The following is a 22,244-nucleotide window of genomic DNA, read 5'->3' as shown; positions in this document are numbered from 1 at the left end:
TCGTGGAGTCCAGGCGAAGGAAGGAAGTCCATTCTGGGTCACTTCATTGTGCCATAACTGTCGACTAAAAAACATGTACAACTTGAGAGTTGTGAGTTAAGTTTTATTGGGGGCAAAATGAGGACTGCAGCCTGGGAGGCAGCATCTCAGATAGCTCTGAGAGACTGCTCCCTATTTTAAAAATAAAATACTTTTTAAAGAAAGCAACTGGTTCCAAATAGGAAAAGGAGTACATCAAGGCTGTTTATTGTCACCTTGCTTATTTAACTTATATGCAGAGTACATCATGAGAAACGCTGGGCTGGAGGAAGCACAAGCTGGAATCAAGATTGCTAGGAGAAATATCAATAACCTCAGATATGCAGATGACACCACCCTTATGGCAGAAAGTGAAGAGGAACTCAAAAGCCTCTTGATGAAAGTGAAAGTGGAGAGTGAAAAAGTTGGCTTAAAGCTCAACATTCAGAAAACGAAGATCATGGCATCCGGTCCCATCACTTCATGGGAAATAGATGGGGAAACAGTGTCAGACTTTATTTTTTTGGGCTCCAAAATCACTGCAGATGGTGACTGCAGCCATGAAATTAAAAGACGCTTACTCCTTGGAAGGAAAGTTATGACCAACCTAGATAGCATATTCAAAACCAGAGACATTACTTTGCCAACAAAGGTCCTTCTAGTCAAGGCTATGGTTTTTCCTGTGGTCATGTATGGATGTGAGAGTTGGACTGTGAAGAAGGCTGAGCACCAAAGAATTGATGCTTTTGAACTGTGGTGTTGGAGAGGACTCTTGAGAGTCCCTTGCACTGCAAGGAGATCCAACCAGTCCATTCTGAAGAAGATCAGCCCTGGGATTTCTTTGGAAGGAATGATGCTAAAGCTGAAACTCCAGTACTTTGGCCACCTGATGCGAAGAGTTAACTCATTGGAAAAGACTCTGATGCTGGGAGGGATTGGGGGCAGGAGGAGAAGGGGACGACAGAGGATGAGATGGCTGGATGGCATCACTGACTTGATGGACGTGAGTCTGAGTGAACTCCGGGAGTTGGTGATGGACAGGGAGGCCTGGCGTGCTGCGATTCATGGGGTCTCAAAGAGTCAGACATGACCAAGCAACTGAACTGAACTGAACTGAACTGAAAGAAAGCGACTCAAAATAAATACTTTGGTAGTGTAAGTTGCTCAGTCATGTCTGACTCTTTGTGACCCCACAGACTATAGCCTCCCAGGCTCCTCTGTCCATGGGATTCTTCAGGCAAGAATACTGTAGTGGATTATCATTTCCTTTTCCAGGGGATCTTCCCAACCCAGGGATCGAACCCAGGTCTCCTGCACTGCAGGCAGATTCTTTACCATTGAGCTACAGGGAAGTCCAATAAGTACTTTGCTGCTGCTGCTGCTGCTAAGTCGCTTCAGTCGTGTCCGACTCTGTGCGACCCCATTGACGGCAGCCCACCAGGTTCCCCCGTCCCTGGGATTCTCCAGGCAAGAACACTGGAGTGGGTTGCCATTTCCTTCTCCAATGCATGAAAGTGAAAAGTGAAAGTGAAGTTGTTCAGTCATGTCCGACTCTTAGCGACCCCATGGACTGCAGCCTAGCAGGCTCCTCTGTCCATGGAATTTTCCAGGCAAGAGTACTGGAGTGGGGTGCCATTGCCTTCTCCGAATAAGTACTTTAAAGAACTTTAAATCATTAAAAGTACAGTAAGTACTTTATATCATTAAATTACAATAAGTACTTTAAATAATAAAAAATTAACTGTTATTTTACATCAACATAGTCACACGTGCTTTATATCAAATACTACCATATTGGAGACCACCAATGCATTAATTTATGTCACTGGGCAAATGCTCTTTGATAGAGTGAGAATTGATCTTTTCTTATGGTTTGGTTCATGATTTTTAATATTTAATACAAGTGTCATTGATTAGAAAGACTGTATCTCTGTACAGGTGATCTCCTAAAATTCAGGCCAGTGTGTGTCCTCTTGCATCAATTTGCACAAATGCACAACCTCAGTAAACTGAATAACCAGATGCAGGCTGACAAGACCTAGTGATTACATTCACTCCCTGTGCATAATGGTCAGCTGTAGAGTCAGGATAACACTGCACGTGCACCTCTCCTGACTTTGAGCTACTTCTGATGGGACTTTCACGTTTAACATAAGCAATGAAAGCAGATACTGTTAATGATTCAATATTAGAATCAAAATTGTTCCTGCGCATTCCAGATCTCAGATTTGTTTAATTAAGAGTATCCCAAGTTGGCAAGGCAGGCTGTGTAAAAATAAAACATAAAAATGTTGCTAATTTTATTACTTATATCTTGAACCAAACTTTCTCAACACTAGGCAATAGAAAAAAATACAGGAATAAACTGATGCCAAGGATGATTTAAAACTGCAAGTGCATCATCATCAAAGAGTCTATAAATAATAAATGTGGAGAAAAGGGAACCTTCCTACACTATTCATGGGAATGTAAATTGGTGCAGCCACTATAGAGAACAGTACAGAGGTTCCTCAAAAAACTAAAAATAGAGTTGTCATATGATCCAGCAATCCCACCCCTGGGCATATATCCAGAAAAAACCAAAAACTCTAATTTGAAAAGATACATGCATCTCAGTATTCATAGCAGCACTACTTACAATAGTCAAGACATGAAAGCAACCTAAGAGTACATCAACAGATAAATGGATAAAGAATATTATACACACACACACACACATACACACACCTACAATGGAATATTAGTCTGTCCTAAGAAAGAATGAAATTATACCCTTTGCAGCACCATGGTTGGAGGTAGAGATTATCATAGTAAGTGAAATAAGTCAGATAAGGATAAAATACCATAAGATATCATTTATATACAGAATCTAAAAAAATGATACAAATGAACTTATTTATAAAACAGAAATAGACTCACAGACATAAAAACAAACTTACTGTTACCAAAGGGGAAAGGGGTGAGAGGAGGATAAATCAGGAGGTAGGGATTAACAGATCCCTAAATATAAAATAGATAACCAACAAGGATCTACTGAAGAGCATAGGAAAGTATATTCAGTATACTTTATATACTGAATATATAATAATTTTATATAATATATATAAAACCTTTAATATTTATATTTATTTTAATATATTTTAATATATTTTTATAATATATATTTATTATAAAATATATAATAATTTTAATAGAAAAGAATTTGAAATAGAATATCTATGTATATATGAATCACTTTGCTCTACACCTGAAATTAAACATTGTAAATCATCTACACTAAAATAAGTAAATAAATAAAAAGTATAAACTGCAAGTGTATCCATGACCGTGAATTTTCAAATATTTGTGCTTTTGAAATTAGCCTCATTATTCAGAGGGGCTGGCTTCATAACAAGCAAATGTTATAAACATAGCCTGTAAAGTACATGTCTACTAATAAAATAACTTTCCATCTATTTCTTCTATGGGTGTTCAGTGCAATATTTTAGTTGAAAAATGAGTTACATTTCCATGTTTGAACCTCTGGTGTGGAGGACGGCAACTAGTACAGACTGCTGCTTAGAACAGAGCTGTGGTTAGGTATGCGTGTTTCAGGCAGGCCACCCCCATCAACCGTGTGGAGAAGGGGTATCAGGGAGTGTGACCACAGCTCTCTGCCTCCTGGAAAACTACCCAGGAGGTAGCGGAAAGTCAGACTGGAGACTGATTTGCCACTGAAGCTTGACAGAGGGTGGTTGATATCTTGAGTGTGCGTGTGAGAGTCTGTCTCTCTGTGTGCTCAGTCGCTTCAGTCGTGTCCAACTCTTTGTGACCCCGTGGACTGTAGCCCACCAGACTCCTCTATCCATGGGATTCTCCAGGCAAGAATACTGGAGTGGATTGCCAGGCCCTTCTCCAGGGGATCTTTCTCCTGCATTGGAGGCAGATTCTTTACCACTTGAGCCATCAGGGATGTCCCTAGGGAAAGCATATTAAATAAGCAGAGAAGTAATCAAGTGCAGGGCCCGAGAAGCAATGCCATGGCACCATCAAGCACTCTCTCCGCAGACACAGGCGCTGAATTCACAGCCAGACCGGAAAACGCCTCCAGGACTTGCATTCTGAATATGGCAACTGTGCTATAAATGCTTCTTGGTTGATTTATTCCCAAAGGCAAAAGATTGCATTACAACTAATCCCACTGAAACAAATTTACCAAAGTTTCAATATCATATCCAAACTTGCTCAAATGTCTCCATCTAGACCGAGATAACAATTGGCACTTTAAGAAAAATTATTATGATTTTTTTAATTGGGAAAGGTCTACGTACATTGGCTACTTTTAAATGGGATCTTTTCTCATTAATGAAGGAAAAAGAGAAAAGGAAAGGAGGGAGGGACCTAGGACCACCCCAAGCATAGGCCTCAGCTCCACTGCTCCACCACTGGGAAGTTAAGGAAACTGAGCTCCAGGGATCCTCGCCTGCAGTTCCAAAACTCTGTGCCTAATTTCATATTTGTGATTTCATAGCTTTTCTTAAGGCATGCCCACATTATATAGACTCCTAGGACCCCCAAACCAGAGCCAGCCTTTGCCACCAGCTGATTTTGAACCCCCTTTCTCCTGCTGTCACCTGCCAGGATTGCTCTCCACACCTCACCCTGCTCATTTCCCAACTCACTACTTTCCCCCAGCTGCTCCAGCCACTGGTCTCCTAATTCCTCGAGCGCATCAGGCGGTGGCCAGGCCTCAGGGTTTGTGCACTGGCTGTTCCCTCCTGCAGGATGTTCCCCTGCTCCCTCCCAGGTGCTCGCCGCCTTGGGGTTGTCTCAGGCACCACGTTCTCAATGGACCTCCCCATTGAACCTGCTCCTCCCTCCCCCTGCACTCACCCTCACCCTCCCCACCCAGTCAGCTTCCCACATCATTTGTCATCTGCTAACATGTATGGATGTGAGAGTTGGACTGTGAAGAAGGCTGAGCACCGAAGAATTGATGCCTTTGAACTGTGGTGTTGGAGAAGACTCTTAAGAGTCCCTTGGACTGGAAGGAGATCCAACCAGTCCATTCTGAAGGAGATCAGCCCTGGGATTTCTTTGGAGGGAATGATGCTGAAGCTGAAACTCCAGTACTTTGGCCACCTCATGCGAAGAGTTGACTCATTGGAAAAGACTCTGATGCTGGGAGGGATTGGGGGCAGGAGGAGAAGGGGACGACAGAGGATGAGATGGCTGGATGGCATCACTGACTCGATGGACATGAGTCTGAGTGAACTCTGGGAGTTGTTGATGGACAGGGAGGCCTGGCATGCTGCGATTCATGGGGTCGCAAAGAGTTGGACACGACTGAGCGACTGAACTGAACTGAACACACTTCACCCTGAAGAAGGAAATGACAACTCTCTCCAGTATTCTTGCATGGAGAATTCCATGGACAGAGGAGTCTGGTGGGCTATGGTGCATAGGGTCACAAAAAAGTTGGACACACTAAACAACACACTTCGTAATCTAGTTCTTTACCTTTTCTTTTCTGTCCCCCATTGTCCCCACATTAGAATGGAAGTTCCATGAGGGAAGGGAAATTCAAAGTCGGTTTTGTTCACTGGTGCATTCCTAGCACCTAGTACAGAGTGCACAGGAGTCACTCAGTTAACATTTATCTCATAAATGCATGTAGGGCCTGAGGCAAGCACCCTGCCTGCTGCAGCTGGGGGCTGGCTCTGGCCAAATGAAAGGAAAGCTGCTTCTCAGAGGTGACTTGGTTTTGCGGGCTGGGCCAGGTGTCTGACCTACGGGCTGAGGCCACGGGCACCACTATATCCTGTCCCTGCCTGTCTGCCTCAGGAGGATCGTGGAGCCCTGGACAGTGCTGCCACCTAAGAGTGAGCGCTTCCCAGAAACGCTGAGGCTGGGATGGGGAGGGCTGGAACGCGGCTGTCTCGTCAGGGCGGGGGACCGTGGGCCTCCATGAGGCCAGTCCTACGCCAGTGCAGAGATGTTTATTCAGAGCTGGTGCTAATTTCCTGCCTTCGCACATCTGGCAGACACCCACCAGCCTGACTGGGGGGTGCAGTGCTGGCGCTCCTGGGAATGAGAGCCTGGTGTCATTCTAACCCCGCCGGGGACACATCATTGAGTGGTATTTGATCCTGGCGCCGCGAACAGGGCGTTTGTCTATGAGGTACAGGGTGTGGGTGACACCGAGATGTCCACGGAGCCAGGGATCCCCAGCTAGTCGGGGCCCCTCCCGCTGCAGACAATGCTGATGACATCATGACGGTCGGGGATTTATATAGCAGTTTAGGATTGCCAAAGCTCTTCGTCATAACCTCTTTCGTGTCATGGTCATCCAAACCTGGTAGAAGCAGAGACCAGGAAACACCATCCTGCTTTCCACAGGAAGAACACGAGACTGAGTGGTTGGGGGTGCGGGGATCGCAGAGCCAGCGCGCGTCACGGCTGGACAGGCTGTGCCCTGTCCTGTGTGCTCAGTGCGCTCACGGGCCCGCGATACCCTGGGGTTCTCACTTGTGGCCATATTCCCCAAAACCTTCAAGGCGGCCGAGTGCAGACACTCATCCCCAGGGCTGCGTGAGGGGCAAGTCGCTTCATAGGCTGAATAGCAACGCTGGCCTCTCAACACCCACAGCACACCCCCAGCTATTCACCAGTCTCTCCCCGATGGCAGCAAAAGAACAAAACAAAACCACTTGTTGCTTTTTGGAAAATGGTAATCAACTGAGAGTCAGTGAAAATTGAAGACGCAATTACCGGAGTAATCTTGTGATGAGGAGGATCATAGCTGTGATGGCAGGCGCATGCGCAGCTGTCTTCTCTTCCGCACTTGCCAGGAGCCAGACTTGGTGCTACGCGCTTAACACATGTATCTCATTTATGGCTTCCAACTGCTCTGTGATGCAATAGTATTGTTACTCCCATTTAACTGAGGCCTTGAGGTGCATTCCTCGCTTAAAGCCTTACAACTAGTAAATGGTGAAGCCCAGACTCAAATTTTGAGTCTGTGGTAAAGCCCATGTTCTGAAAGTTTATGTTGTATGGCCCCTCAATGCACATGAACGCTAGAAGAGGCCCCTCTTCTAGCAGCCTGTGTATGCTCCCACACTTTGGAGTAACCTGCAGAGGAGAACAGTCTCAGACTACATCCTGTCTCTTTTCTCAGTTCATTCTGTGTCTCTCCTCCCATTCCCTCCCCCAACCCTTCCTCCTCTTATCTCAAGGTCTTCTTCTCTTACCTTTCAGACCAGGAAAATCAAAATTCTTCTCTCCTGACCATGCAGAACAGTCCATTCATTCAACAAATGTTTTGGGTGACTGTTTCATGTCAGGTCTTTCCTAGACACTGTGCACATGGAGTGAACAAAACTGATGTGAATCCCTGACTTAATGATGTGATCATGCTGGTGGAGAGATGGACAGAAAATACACAAGGGCAAGCCAGACAGGTACTGCTGAGAGGGAGAGAAGGCAAGGGAAAGTGGATGCAAGGATGGGGCTGCCCTTTAAGGTGAGGAGGAGGTCAGAGGAGGCCTCCCTGAAGAAAAGGCATTAGGACTGAGATTGTAATTCAGATAGGAGCAGGCTAACTGGAGGGGATGGCATGGGGTGCAAACTGGGAGCCAGAGATGAAGCCCTAGAAGGGACTGCGGACTCCCCACCGCCCCCACGATGGGCTAAGGTAAAGAGGTGGAGTTGCAGGTGCGCAAGGTCTCCTGGGCTCCAGGGCTCCTGGTGTCTGTGGGCAGCCGGGGAGTCGAGCACTTGCCTTTGGTGGGGGCAGCTTATTTGGGTATCTGAGCTGGGAGGAAGCCTTTGGAACTAATCTGAGCCTTATGTAATGTTAAGGTTGAAAAGCAGAAAACACCCTTTGAGGTTAAAATATAAATAACCCAAGGGGCCTCATACTGGCTGATCCTGGGCTCTAGAGAGAAGCCAGACAGATCAGAGCAGATATTTCAGGGAAAGTCCACTATATACCCAAATACTGACTTCACAGATCACCTTGAGAATTAAATGAGGTGATACGTGTAAAACCCTGTGCTTCATACCTATGACATTAGATATTCAATTTTCCTTTCCTTTTCTAACTAAAGAAGTTACCTCCTTTCTTAAGTCCTGAGCCCTGCATGGACCTTGAGGGCCTCAAAAGAAAAAAATAATGAAACTATATTGGATCCCCAACAGCTTGGAAGCTCAGCTCCACATCTGGGTCTTACCTTTCCTATAAATAGTGACCCCATGAGATTACCAATAAATTGTGCTCACTGAATAGCCTGGAAATAAATGGCTTCCTTCTTAAGGTTCTCCTGTAATGAGATTTCTCATATTTGAACCATGAGAAGAGGAAGTAGGGCCGTCTGAGTGGGGCTACAGAGAATTGAGAGCAGGCATCCCCCGCCCTTCCCATTCAAGGACATTGCTTCATCTCCCAAGTGAAATGCAGGCCAGGGAAGCCTCTGGGGGGCCCAGCAGCTGCCTTATAAGGACATTTGCCATGCCTGCCAGGTGTGTCATCCTGAAGTCCAAGAGCAGGCTGTGATGGCCCCAGTGAGTCAAGGCCTGGGTGGGTGAAACAGCCTCTGGAAGCCATGTAGGGGACAAGTGAGAATTTTCTTAATCTTCCCTCTTACATGTTTCCGTATGTTTTAAATTATTAGCTCATTAACCTTGGCAATCGAGGAAACAGAGAAAAAGATTTTTGAGTTTAAAAAACAGTCCTCATAAGCTTTCACTTCAGTAGTGGAGGAAAGTCTCTGCTTTTGGGGGAAGTCAGGTGGGGGCAGGGGGTAGCAATGAAATAAAGAAGATGTAGGTCTGTGGAGAAATCCCCTTGAGAATTAACACACAGCAGCCCCTTCAAGTGGGCTTCCCAGGGGGCTCAGTGGTAAAGAATCCACCTGCTAATGTAGGAGATGTAGGTTCGATCTCTGAGTTGGGAAGATCCCCTGGAGGAGGGCATGTCAACCCACTCTAGATTCTTGCCTGGGAAACCTTATGGCCAGAGGAGGCTAGCGGGGTACAGTCCAGGGGGTCGCAAGAGTCAGATATGACTCAGAGACTAAACTACCACCACCACAGCCCCTATAAGACAAGACAATATATACAGTGATGCAGAGCTGGCCTCAGCCCCATGGTGGCCCCAGCGAGACCCGGGCTCTTTCTGTTGTCTCCCAACAAAAGCCAGCCAGGGATGGGTGGAGCGCCCTCAGAGAATAGTGGGCCTTTTGAAGTACACTAAATCCGACACAAAGAGTTGGCCATGACTGAAGCAACTTAGCATGCGTGCACAAAGCAAACGAAGGTGCAGTAGGCCTGACCAGAGGTGGCGTAGTGTCATAGTTAAGAGACTGACTTTTGAAATCTTATAGGTCTTGGCTTTACCATTTTAGCTGGGTGGATTTGAGCAAGTTAATTAATCTTCCTAAGTCTTGACTGCCCCTTGTACCTGTGAAGTACCTGTTCATTTAGCAAATATCTACAAAGCATAGCAATGTTTTACATAAACTCATCAAATTTTCATAAATAGCCTGTGATGTAGACCCTATTATTATCCCCATTTTATAGGTGAGGGCAGTAACCTGCCAAGATCACATAGCCAGTCACTGGCAGAACTGGAATTTGACCCCAGATAGTGGGGCTCCGGGCTTCCCTAGTAGCTCAGCTGGTAAAGAATCTGCCTGCAATGCAGGAGATCTGGTTCAATTCCTGGTTTGGGAAGATTCCTTGGAAAAGGGATAGGCTAACCACTCCAGTATTCTTGGGCTTCCCTGGTGGCTTAGATGGTAAAGAATCAGCCTGCAATGTGGGAGACCTGGGTTCGATCCTTGAGTTGGGAAGAGCCCCTGGAGAAGGAAATGGCAACCCACTTTAGTATTCTTGCCTGGAGAATCCCCACGGACAGAGGAACCTGGCGAGCTACAATCCATAGTGTCACAAAGAGTCAGACACGACTGAGCAATTATGCGTTGCACAGCACAGTGGGGCTCCAGGATCTGTGCCCTTCAGCCCTAAGCTCTGCTGCTGAGAGTTTATTCAGCACATGATGGGGTTCTGGAGAATTCAGTGGACCCTGTAATGTAAGAGCTCTCACCACAGTGCTGTGCAGAAGCCAAATGCCACCTATTATTACCTCCGTTTATCTACATAAGGGGTGGGAGACTACCCAGAGCAGACTCTGAGAGGAAGATTCCAGGGCTGGTGGCTTAGCAAGACAGGCCCTGGAAGAAACTGATAGGAGAGTGAGGGAATCAGGCCTGGAAAGGTAGGGACCCTAGGTTGTGAGATTTCAGGCGAAGTCTCATGAGATACAACTTATAAACTGGTCCCCATCAAAGCCAGGAGCTGGACTTTGTGCTCATAAACTGTCAGCCCTGGCTAAAGGGGGCCCTGAAGAAATGGAAACTCCCAGGCACTTCTGGGCAGGCAGTGTAGTGACCAGGTGGCAATCTTCCAAAGAGGTTGGCTGGTATGGGGCCATTAAAAGAAAAGCAGCTCCCACCCACCACTGCAGCTGGTCCCTTGGCTGGAATTGACCTTCAACTTCTTCCTCCACCATTTCCCTCTCTCTCCACCAGCAGTTCTACCAGTCTAGGTGGCTTGTTTGCTGAAATGACACAAACTTTAATCCGTGAAGGATCTGAACCCTTGGTTGCCATGCTCTCATCAGGTATCACCCATCTTCAGCTAAAACCTGGCACCAAGGTATTCCCTCCAATAAATCCCCGAATTTCCAAACTATTCCTCCTTATCCCCAGGATGCAGCAGCAACCCTACCTCCTCATGATGATCAGGGTCATTTACTCTGCTACGCTGCATCTGTTCACTGTTCTCATATCTTTTACATCTGTAACCTTGGTGGCTCCATTCACAGGCCCACTGTACCAGCACTGGGAAGGCTGAGAGCAGGTCACGTCATCCTGTCCAGCTGGTTGCTGAGTCTCTGATTCTATAGTAGAGTCTTTCTGGTGGGCATTCATATATGATATAATAATCCCTACACTTTGGGACACCTTTGTGTGCTCTTCCCCCACATCACCTCATCCCCAATCTTCCAGTCTTATTGCATCCAGACCCTTGACCCAGCAGCCAAACCACCTGCCGCAGCTCAGGATTAAAGCCACGTCTCTGTCTTCACAAACAGGATGACTGCTACAGTGCCTGCAGCTCTGCCCACGGGGAGGATCTTCTCCTGCCCTCCTACTCTCTTCAGACTCTCCTGAGTGGAATTGTGATGCAGCACAGTCTGTTTTTAGCTCACACCAACGGATCCAGTCAGCTCTCCATGAGTCAGGGCTGGATTTTTTTCCCCTCCTTGGCCAACTGGTCACAGGAAACTCCTGACCATTGGTATGAGGTTATAGGGAAGTGTCAGTTCAACACAAGTAGAGAAGGAAATGGCAACCCACTCCAATATTCTTGCCTAGAGAATCCTGTGGAGAGAGGAGCCTGGGCTTGCTGTCTATGGGGTTGCACAGAGTCGGACACGACTGAAGCAACTTAGCAGCAGTAGCAGCAGCTGATATGTGAGTCTGTTCAACTTGGTCAGAGTATTCATGCCCTCTGGACCTGGACCTGCTCAGGCCCACTCCTAGCTGCATCATGACCTCTGTAGGATGAATTATGCTGGGCCTCTCCAGCCTTATGACTTGTGTGAATGACAGCCCTCAGTCTCTGAAGGGTAGTTCTGGATTCACATGTATTTGAGGACTTCTGGCAAGATGTTCAGTCTCTTCCCAGGTTTAGTACCCTGCCAAGGGCTTCTGTTTAAAAAGTGCATTATTTCTTGCAACAGATAGCATGTCCTTGCTCTAGAACGTAGGTATCTGCACTGCATCTCCTCTAATGCAGCTTGTCAGAGACATCGCACAGTGCTCTCCTTTACTGCAGGTACCTCCAGCACTGTGGGGTTTTCCAGTTCACGTGGCCCCGGAGGCAGGACACCTTATACTGCAGCTTAGACCTGCTGCAGAGCCCCGTCTTTCTCTGGGACCAAATCAAAATTGCCGGTCATGTGAAAGTCCTCTGATAAATGGATTGAAGCTGTTGTCACAAGTGCAATATATACTGCTTCCAGTACCTGAAGGACTTCCCAAGATCTGTGCCTGCTTCATGGTTGTAAAGAGGTGCAGATGTATTAACTGATCCTTTGCTTTGGAGAGAATGTTCAGCATAGTTCAGAATACTGGAGCCTAAAAACGTTACCATATAGCTGACCCCTGGAATCTCTGTAAGGTTTATTTCCAACACTCTAGAACACGTATATCATCTTACCAGGGCATCCAGAGATGCCACTTCCAGTTTATCAAGTCTTATCAACATAAAGACATCAATATTGTGGACCGAAGGGCAAAGCACTTATAGCTTTTTAAGAAGGGAGAAGGTTGAATTTTCAGGAGACATATTTAGATGAGCATGCCATCAATGCCAAGGAAAAATGTACAGTTGTATTAGTTAACCTTTTGTGATTGGATAGAAAAGAAATTAGTGGTCAATAGGAATTGGCAAGAGTTCTCTAAAAATAAGTCTGGCCAAGAGCACATGGGGCACAAAAGAGAAATTGGAAATCAGTTCCTTTTGTCTTGATAGTGAGTACAAAAGAATGATTGAGAGGAGAGTAGGTAGAAGAGATAAAATGCATGGATAAGATGTTTATTATTTATATGTTGTATTTACCCACACAATTCTTATTCATCAATAGTTGGAAATTAAATGTAATTTGTTCCCCTTTGTTGGTGTAGGAATGGACTATGAAAACGTTATCTTGTATTTCTTGGGACTTAGGGAAAGCTGGAGTCAAAAATGCAGGACAAATTCCATATGCGTGAAGTTTTGCCACCAGGGGCTAATCTACCAAGCCAAGATGCCTCATGATGAGAAATTATCCCACATTGCAACATGTTCCCCAAATGGCAGCAAAGATAAATCTCTCATATTGCTCTTTTAATCAACAGGATGAAAAACTTTCCCCCATTTTGGCAAATTTATTGTTTTTGCTATTACAAGAATAATACATCACACTGTTCATTGTAAATTTTTCAAAATATGAAATAAAATATGAAAAAGTAAAAGTGTTAGTCACTCAATTGTGTCTGACTGTTGTGACCCCATGGACTGTAGCCCACTGGGCTCCTTGTCCCTGGAGTTTTCCAGGCAAGAACACTGGAGTGAGTAGCCATTCCCTTCTTCAGGGGATTTTCCTGACCCAGAGATCAAATCCGGGTCTTCTGCATTGCAGGCAGATTCTTTACCAACTGAGCTATAGTGGCTCAAGATCAAAATAAAGTATGAAAGTCACTAAAAAGTCTAACTTGATCCAGTGATAATCACTGTTAATGGTTTCATAATACTCTCTTATTATTTTCTTGCTGAATGAAAGGAAGGGTGGGTAGGTAGATGGATAAAAAGCTTTATAATCTGTCTCTCTTACTTGATATATTGCAGGCATTTTTTCCTTATATTAATAAAAATATCATGTAGGGATGTGAGAGTTGCACCATAAAGAAGGCTGAATGCCAAAGAATCAAAGCTTTCGAACCTTGGTGCTGGAGAAGACTCTTGAGAGTCCCTTGAACAGCAAGGAGATCAAACTAGTTAATCCTAAAGGAAACCAACCCTGAATATTCATTGGAAGGATGAAACTGAAGCTGAAGCTCCAGCACTTTGGCCACCTGAAGTGAAGAGCTTACTTATTGGAAAAGACCTTGATGCTGGGAAAGACTGAGGGCAGGAGAAGGGGGCAATAAAGGATGAGACTGTTGGATGGCATCACTGACTTAATGGACATGAGTTTGAGCAAATTCCAGGAGACAGTGAAGGGCAGAGAAGCCTGGCATACTGCAATCCACGGGGTCAAAAAGAATTGGACACGACCTAGCAACTGAACAACAACAATAGAAATGCAAAGATATAGAGATTGCTTCTCTTCTAACAATTGCATAATATTCCATTATATGGCTGTTACCATAATTTATTTAACCAAATCACTATGACAAAAGATTGACTTATTTTCATTTTCAACTGTTTTATTATTAATGGTGCAATTAATATTCTTGCACATAAACTTTGTACTCTTATCCAGTTATTCCTAGAGGATAGAGTCCTTGGACTATTGGGTCAAAGATCCTGTAAATTCGAAATTTTGAATTTCTATTGCTTAATTGCTTTCAGAGTACATCATGAGAAATGCTGGACTGGAAGAAGCACAAGCTGGAATCAAGATTGCTGGGAGAAATATCAATAACCTCAGAGATGCAGATGACACCACCCTTACGGCAGAAAGTGAAGAGGAACTAAAAAGCCTCTTGATGAAAGTGAAAGAGGAGAGTATAAAAGTTGGCTTAAAGCTCAACATTCAGAAAGCTAAGATCATGGCATCTGATCTCTTCACTTCATGGGAAATAGAGGGTGAAACAGTGGAAACAGTGTCAGACTTTATTTTTGGGGGCTCCAAAATCGCTGCAGATGGTGATTGCAGCCATGAAATTAAAAGATGTTTACTCCTTGGAAGGAAAGTTATGACCAACCTAGATAGCATATTCAAAAGCAGAGATATTACTTTGCCCACAAAGGTCCATCTAGTCAAGGCTATGGTTTTTCCAGTGGTCATGTATGGATGTGAGAGTTGGACTCTGAAGAAAGCTGAGCACTGAAGAAATGATGCTTTTGAACTGTGGTGTTGGAGAAGACGCTTGAGAGTCCCTTGGACTGCAAGGAGATCCAACCAGTCCATCCTAAAGGAGACCAGTCCTGGGTGTTCATTGGAAGGACTGATGCTGAGGCTGAAACTCCAATACTTTGGCCACCTCATGTGAAGAGTCGACTCATTGGAAAAGACCCTGATGCTGGGAGGGATTGGGGGCAGGAGGAGAAAGGGACGACAGAGGATGAGATGGCTGGATGGCATCACCAACTCGATGGATGTGAGTTTGAGTGAACTCTGGGAGTTGGTGATGGGCAGGGAGGCCTGGCGTGCTGTGATTCATGGGGTCGCAAAGTGTCGGACATGACTGAATGACTGAACTGAACTGCACTGAATTGCTTTCAGGAAGGGTTCTATAAATTTATACTCCCACCAACAGTGCAAGAGAGTTCCTGTTTTTCCCACCTCCTAGAAACAGTAACTTTCATTGTTTACATGGAGGTCAAGCTCTGCCATATGTTTCATGGCCATTGGTATTGTTTCTTTTGTAAATTGTTTTCTAAATTATCTATTGTCTTTGGTCAACTTTTCTCTTAGGGAATTTCTCTTTTTATTACTGATTTCTAAGTACAGGTTACTTATTAGGGATATAATCTTTCTAATATAGGGAGATATTTTTAGAAAGCTATTTTAATGAAAGTTCCCGGTTACTGAGGAAAAGATATAATATTATGATTAAATAATTGGCCTTTCATATACTGAGATCCTCCTCAGCTCTAGGCATAGAAGATATGTACTTCACATAGGATATGGAAGATGCACGCAGAGGCACCTTCCCTGAACGCAAGGTGCTGATTGTTTAAAGTAAGAGATAAACCAAATAACAAATAAATAAATAGATGCCGCATCACATGAAATGTCATAAGAGAGTTACAGGCAAGGTTCAGTGAGGGCCCAGCAGGAGAGGGTTGGCTCTGGTCTGGAACAGCAGTAAAGTCTCCAGCTCTCTTCCCTGGTTATCCTGGTTGTCTACCATGATTGGCTTAAGCTGTTTGTATTTTTCTTTCTTCGTTTCTTTTTTTTTTTCAGTAAAGTATTTTTTTTTAATTGAAGTACAGTTGATTTACAATGCTGTGTTAGTTTCAAGTGTACAGCAAAGGGCTGTGTGTGTGTGTGTGTTTATGTATGTTCATGTGTGTGTAAGTGGCTTCAGTCATGTCTGACTCTTTGTGACCCTATGGACTGTAGCCTGCCAGAATCCTCTGCCCATGGGATTCGCTAGGCAAGAATACTTAAGTGGGTTGTCATGCCCTCCTCCCAGGGATCTTCCCAAGCTAGGGATTGAACCCACCTCTCTTTTATCTCCTGCATTGGCAGGCTGATTCTTTACCACTAGCTCCACCTGGTAAGCTTATATATATATATATGTATATATATATTCTTTTTCAAATTCTTTTCCCACACATGTTATTTTCTTATTGATTTGTCAGTGGGTTACTCAAATGTAATATCATTAGAAATGGCATCTTGGACTCTTCTGGGATGTTTTGAATTCAGAAATATGGTAGAGTGGGGTTGTTGGGAGAGAGAGCAATTTTCATTTAACAACTTCCCCTCTTCCATCCCCTATGTCTATCAGAGAATGCACAGGCCTGGAGTGAGGCTCCCACAAGAACCAAGTCCCAGACCACTGGAATAATACACCAAGCTCAACTTAGGAATGGTGCTTTACACTGAATGAGTTTAGGCTAAATCCCCAAAGCAACTGGCAGGCTTTGAGGATCTTCAGTAGAGGGGTAGAGGGGTTGTGCCTCCTATTCATGCTGTGAAAGTGCTTTAACTGCTATGTGGAGGGTGGGTTCAAGGAGAGCAAACTGGAAGGCAAGAAGGCAGAGCTGCTGTAGGATGGAGATGCAGGCCTGAACTGAGGCTCATCCATGGAGTGGAAAGATGTTGCAGAGGCGGGAACTGGTGACTATCTGCACATGGGGGATGGTGAGGGTTAGTGATGGTGCCGTTCACTGAGCTAGATGGCAGATGGGAAGAAGCAAGTGTGGGAGGAGTTTAGTCGAGAAGAAGTTCCTGTGGGATGCGGAATGAAGATACCCAGAAGGCAACCACATATGAGAGTCCACAGCCCATGGCCAACTCTCAGCTGGAACTCCAAAACTGGGATTAAAATATACACATCACTATTGGTGGTTCAGACAGTAAAGAATCTGCCTCCAAGTTGGAGACCCAGGTTCAATTCTCGGATCAGGAAGATCCCTTGGGGAAGGAAATGGCAGCCCACTACAGTGTTCTTGCCTGGAAAATCCCATGAACAGAAGAGCCTGGTGGGCTACAGTCCATGGGGTTGCAAAGAGTCGGACACAACTGAGTGACTTTCCCTTCACATATACAAAACAGATAACCAACAAGGATCTATTGTATAGCTTAGGGAACTATTCTCAATATTTTGTAATAACCTATAAGGGAAAAGAATCTGAAACTGTATATAATATACAATAGGTCCTCCCTGGTGGCTCAGTCAGAAAAGAATCTGCCTGCAATGCAGGAGACCAGGATTCTTTCCCTGGGTGGGGAAGATTGCCTGGAGAAGGAAATGCCAACCCACTCCACTGTTCTTGCCTGGAAAATCCCATGGGGAGGGGAGCCTGGCAGGCTACATACAGTCCATGGGGTCGCGAAGAGTCAGACACAACTGAGCAACAAAAACAGCAACAAAATGTGCTGTACACCTGAAACTAACATCAACTACACTTCAATAAAAATGTAAAATTTTTTAAATTTAAATGAAAAGTTAAAAAATAAAGCTATGAGGCTGCAGCCTGTCAGTGAGCACTGACGTCCTGGAATCACCCTCGCAGCGGCAGGATGAGCAGCAGAGGCGGCCCAGAACCCTAGGGAAACCCACAGAGGGAGCGGCCCGCTGGACGACCAAGGACCCCTGGATGGATGCCGCCGTATGCGTCAAAACAAACTGAAGACTTGTTCTCCAGCCCACTTAGTGAACTCAAGCTCAACACTTTAAAATACTGTCTCCAGGATTTCCATTCCCAGTTCAGTCAAACCACGTTTCTCACGTCTACGTAAATGGCTGAAGAAACCAACCTCAGGGTGCGTGGCGTCTCTGTCACCGGGCTCATTCAGTGACTTTTGCACAATCCCAACTAGCCTTCTATTTCTGGGGCTCTGCATTCTCACCATACATCCTCTTCATCTCATGCATAGCCCCGCGGAGAAATATTTCAACATAAGGAAGCATATAATGCGGAGGAAGAGAAAACACACCCTCTAAGTGCTGATGCTTTCGTTGAAATGAGGCGCATCCACCAGCTGCGCTGGGGCTGGGGCCAGTTGGGCAGACTGGGAACCAGATGGCAATGATTTGTCTGCCAGACAAGTGTGTCTGACCCTTGCCTCACAGAAAAGTAATTTTTAGCACTGATTAGGGAGGATTTGCTCTTGCTTTAACATGATCTATTTTTCCACTAGTCAAGACTCATTCAGCTGCCCTCCCAGAGCCCTTTCTTATACTCTGGTCTGAATCACACTTTGAGAAATTAATTATTCACCATCTTGTATCATCAGTTGTGCCCCCAAATACATTAGAAGTTCCCCGAGGGGGCCAGAGACCATGATATTACTTCTCATGGAGTCTCCAGGTACCCGAGGCTGGTCTGCATCCGTGGGAGGCCTTGGTGATGTATGGTGAATCAGGCAGTGTGAGCACTGGGGCCCACAGTCTTGTTCCTCACAAGCAGGGAAACTGAACCCCATGGAGGCTCAGCAGTGTGTCCACAGAGCTGAAGGAGCAACACCAAGATTCTCGAACAGGGCTGTGACTGGTCATGAGCACAGCCATGGCCAGCCCCTCTGCACTTATTAGCCATATGAGCTGGGGCGAGTTACCCTGCCTCTGTGTCTACTTCTACAAAACAGAATCTGTGGGAGAAGTAGAGCTCAGGCAAAGCGTGAAGATTGAGTGGGCAGATCCAGAGAAAGCCAAGAAGACCGTATCATTTCAACGAAGTATTTGCTACTTCTATGTATATAGCACAAGTTCACTGAACAAATACATTTTCAATTCATCTCTACCCAGAGTGAAGTTGGGAGTGGAGCTTCTTGTTCCCCAAGCATAGGACTGTTCCCTTCCAAACACAGGAGTCCATGTGCCTTACAGCACTGTCCAGGTTGCACCAAAACTGAAACATCAGGGCAGAGACCTGCGCCCAGGCCCTGAAACTGGGAGAGAAGTGTGAAGTTGAGCAATCAGAGGCAGAATGCACTGTGAAGGAGGCAGGGTAAGCCCACGAGGACCACGCCGGGTGCTGGTGGTGGGAGAGGAAGGACAGGTTGCCTCACTCCCCAGAGCCCCTCCCACTCCTTGAATCCAGGCTGTGTTCTCTTGTAATAGGGAAGAACACGTGTGACTCCATATTGGATCTGCTCCTTTTACTTTAGCCTTTGCATTCTGTTGCTTTTGCTACAAGTACAGAATGTTGCCTACAGCCTGAAATATATAGGATAGCCGGTTCTCAAGGATCTAACCTTCAAAGGTATAACACTTCATTCAGAAATAATATAATATATGAATGGTATAACCATTCATACAGAAATTAAAAGTGACAGAACAGAGAATAACATTTGTCTTGTTGGAGGTTTACAGGAATATTGTGATCTGACCTATGTAAACAGCAGCAAGAACAAAGGATTTCCATGCCAAGAAGTTTGTAGCAACCAACCACACCCCCTCCACTCTTAGTATAAAAGAAACCTGAATTCTAACTTCGATAAGAAGGTTCTTTGGGACACTAATCCACCATCTTCTGTTTGCTGACTTTCTGAATAAAGCCACTATTCCTTGCCCCAACAACTGGACTTACTGGCCTGTCTTGCAACGAGCAGTATGAGCGTAGACTAGAGAACACACTCAGTTACACCCCTCTGCTGAGTATATAAATAAATCCCCAAGATCTGTTTATGCCACCTCTGTGTGCTCTTATCCTCATGCCCCAGCCCTTCCTCCTATTTCCAGAACTTCAGCCACTAGCATATCCTTTCTCCCTTCCACCATCATTGCTGCTTTCATTATATAGGGTTTGTACTTATCTATTTGGTTTATTTATTGGTTGGTTTTAGAGTATGCTTCATTAGCACACAGTTTAAGAAAAAACTAGCAAACTAGACCGTATTTGCTAAGGGGTGAATATTTAGGTGATACACTACAAAGAGCAGGGCTTCCCAGGTGCCCCTAGTGGTAAAGAACCCACCTGCCAATGCAGGAGACGTGGGATTAATCTCTGGGTCAGGAAGATCCCCTGGAGAAGGAAATGGCAGTCCACTCCAGTATTCTTGCCTGGAAAATCCCATGGACAGAGGAGCCTGTGGGCTAACAGTCCATGGGGTCACAAAGAGTCAGACACGACTGAGCAACTTAGCATGCATGCTAAAAAGAGCACCCATACTACCCAAGGCACCGTCGCAAGCACCACACACATATCAACTCAGAGTCAATCTTTTAAACAGCCTCATCGGCCTTCATTCTGTCATAATCTTCACAACACATTTAAAGAAAGTGAGCACAGAGAGATATGCAGAAAGTGAGTAGAGGAACCAAGAAGTGAATGCACACCTTCTGTCCTCAGAATCCATGTTCTTACCACTGCACTATGCTGCCTTGTAAAAAAACAAACAAAAACATGTGGGAATGATTGTTTCAGAAGTAAGCATAGTACTTACCTTTAGGGGAGGAAAGAGATATCAGAGAGGGATGAAGGGGAGTTGGCCAAGGTCCCCTCATGGCTTAGGTGGTGGTTGCATGCATGCTCAGTCCATCAGTCGTGTCTGACTCTTTGCAACCCTATGCACATTAGCCCACCAGGCTTGTCTGTCCATGGGATTTACCAGGCAAGAATACTGGAGTGGGTTGCCATTTCCTTCTTCAGGGGATCTTCCTGACCAGGGATCAAACCCACATCTCCTGCGTCTCAAGCATTGGCAGGTGGATTCTTTACCACTGAGCCACCTGGGAATCCCAGGTGGTGGTTACATAGGATTCGTTTTGTAATGATTTGTTGAGTTGCAGCTGCCTCTTATGTAACACACACTACTGAGAGCTGGAGGAAGGAGTGCACTGAGCTTGCAGCTGTGGTTTCTAACTTACATGGGTGGAAAGCTAGAAGCTATATCTCAGGATTTGCTTCTCAGCCCAGTCCTCCCACAGCACGTTGGGGTCCCCTGCTTCATGCTGTGGGCACTGTGGCACAGCCTCCTGGGCACCAAAGGAGCCAGCCTGCCTGAGAGGCTCATGTGATTGAAAAAACTGCTATCCTGGGCTCCCTCATCCTGGGGCATGAAGGCAGGGGAGGGGCTTCTTCCAAACTTCCCTGGGAAGTCCTCCAGAATAATCCACCAGGAAGACCAGAGCAAGGCTCAGCCCAGGGCAGCCAGGGTCAAGGCCCGGCTGGGTCCGGAGGGAATGGGCCCCCAGTCCTCCACGTGCTCATCTTGCCTGACTGTGACCTCCCAGCCTTGACCCTCCTCTCCATGCCATCTGAGACCCCCACAGGCACAGACCCCTCAGACCTCTGCCCTCATCATTGCTCTCACTTACTCTTCACTGGCTGGTGGCAAAGAGCCATTGTCCACTGCTGCCCAGAACGAGGCTCCGGCTCTTTCATGGGATTTTCAGATAGTGAGGCAGGGGACTTGGGCCTCCAACCCTAATCCCGTTTGAAGTCAGTGGGACCCTGACAAGTCACAGTGTTCTTCTCATGGCCCGTGGTTCTCAACAGGGGGGCCCCCCCCGGTGTCATTTCTCCCGGGCGGAATGACTCGTCACTTTAGGGAGCGCCTGTGTCTGCAGCTTTGGATTCTGGCACTGGGACACTGATGATGACACCAGAATTCCCCTTCCATTCCAGACTTTAAAGTCCAGCCTGCTTCCTGGCTCCCCCTCACGGGTTCAGCCCTGTGAATTCAGCAAGGTCAGCACAGTCCCCGCCCCTCACGCACAGTCTGCTCACTCCCCCTGGGCCGGTACACTCACTCCCAGATCAGCCCTGCCTCCTGACTGCCTAACACTCTTTCCCCTGCCAGTGTCGGGGGGGTTGCAATATGGGACACACCATGTCAACTCTTCTATAAATTCTCTCATCTAATCCTTATTTAAATACAGCTCCTGGCACACAGGAGTGGGCCCATAAATATTTCTTGACTGGACACCTCCTCACAATGATCTTTTATGGGAGGTACTATTAATGTCTCCATTTCATAGATGAGAAATGAAGGCTCAGAGATGTTAAATAACCAACCCAAGGTCACAATGACTAGTGTCAAAGCTCAAATTCCAAGGGCATGTCTGTTCCTAGGTCTTACGTACTCATCCCATTGGTCTTCTTGGTCTTCTACAGTTCATTCGTTTATTTAACAAATATTATTTCAGTATCTACTATGTGCCAGGAACCATTCCAGTTTCTTGGACGCAGTAGAAAATAAAATAGAGAAAATTTCTGCTTTAAGGAGCTTACATTCTAATGAGGGACACAGACATAAAATATGATAAATAAGTAACATTTATAGTATG

The 22,244-nt window shown here is 45.7% G+C and overlaps 1 long non-coding RNA gene across 1 annotated transcript; it reads right to left on the bottom strand.

The window, feature by feature from the left end:
* Positions 1–29: 29 nt before the first annotated feature.
* On the bottom strand, positions 30–21,927 carry LOC112585619. Its single transcript, XR_006551794.1, has 2 exons — positions 20,399–21,927; positions 30–64 (listed from the first exon to the last, which is right to left on the bottom strand). It is a non-coding gene; the product is annotated as an uncharacterized LOC112585619 (long non-coding RNA).
* Positions 21,928–22,244: the final 317 nt, after the last annotated feature.

The sequence above is a fragment of the Bubalus bubalis genome, chromosome 6 (genome assembly GCF_019923935.1).
Source record: "Bubalus bubalis isolate 160015118507 breed Murrah chromosome 6, NDDB_SH_1, whole genome shotgun sequence".
NCBI classification, from domain to species: Eukaryota; Metazoa; Chordata; class Mammalia; order Artiodactyla; family Bovidae; genus Bubalus; species Bubalus bubalis.
The sequence above is the reverse complement of the archived record's forward strand: the minus strand, read 5'-3'. Positions and strand labels throughout refer to the sequence as shown.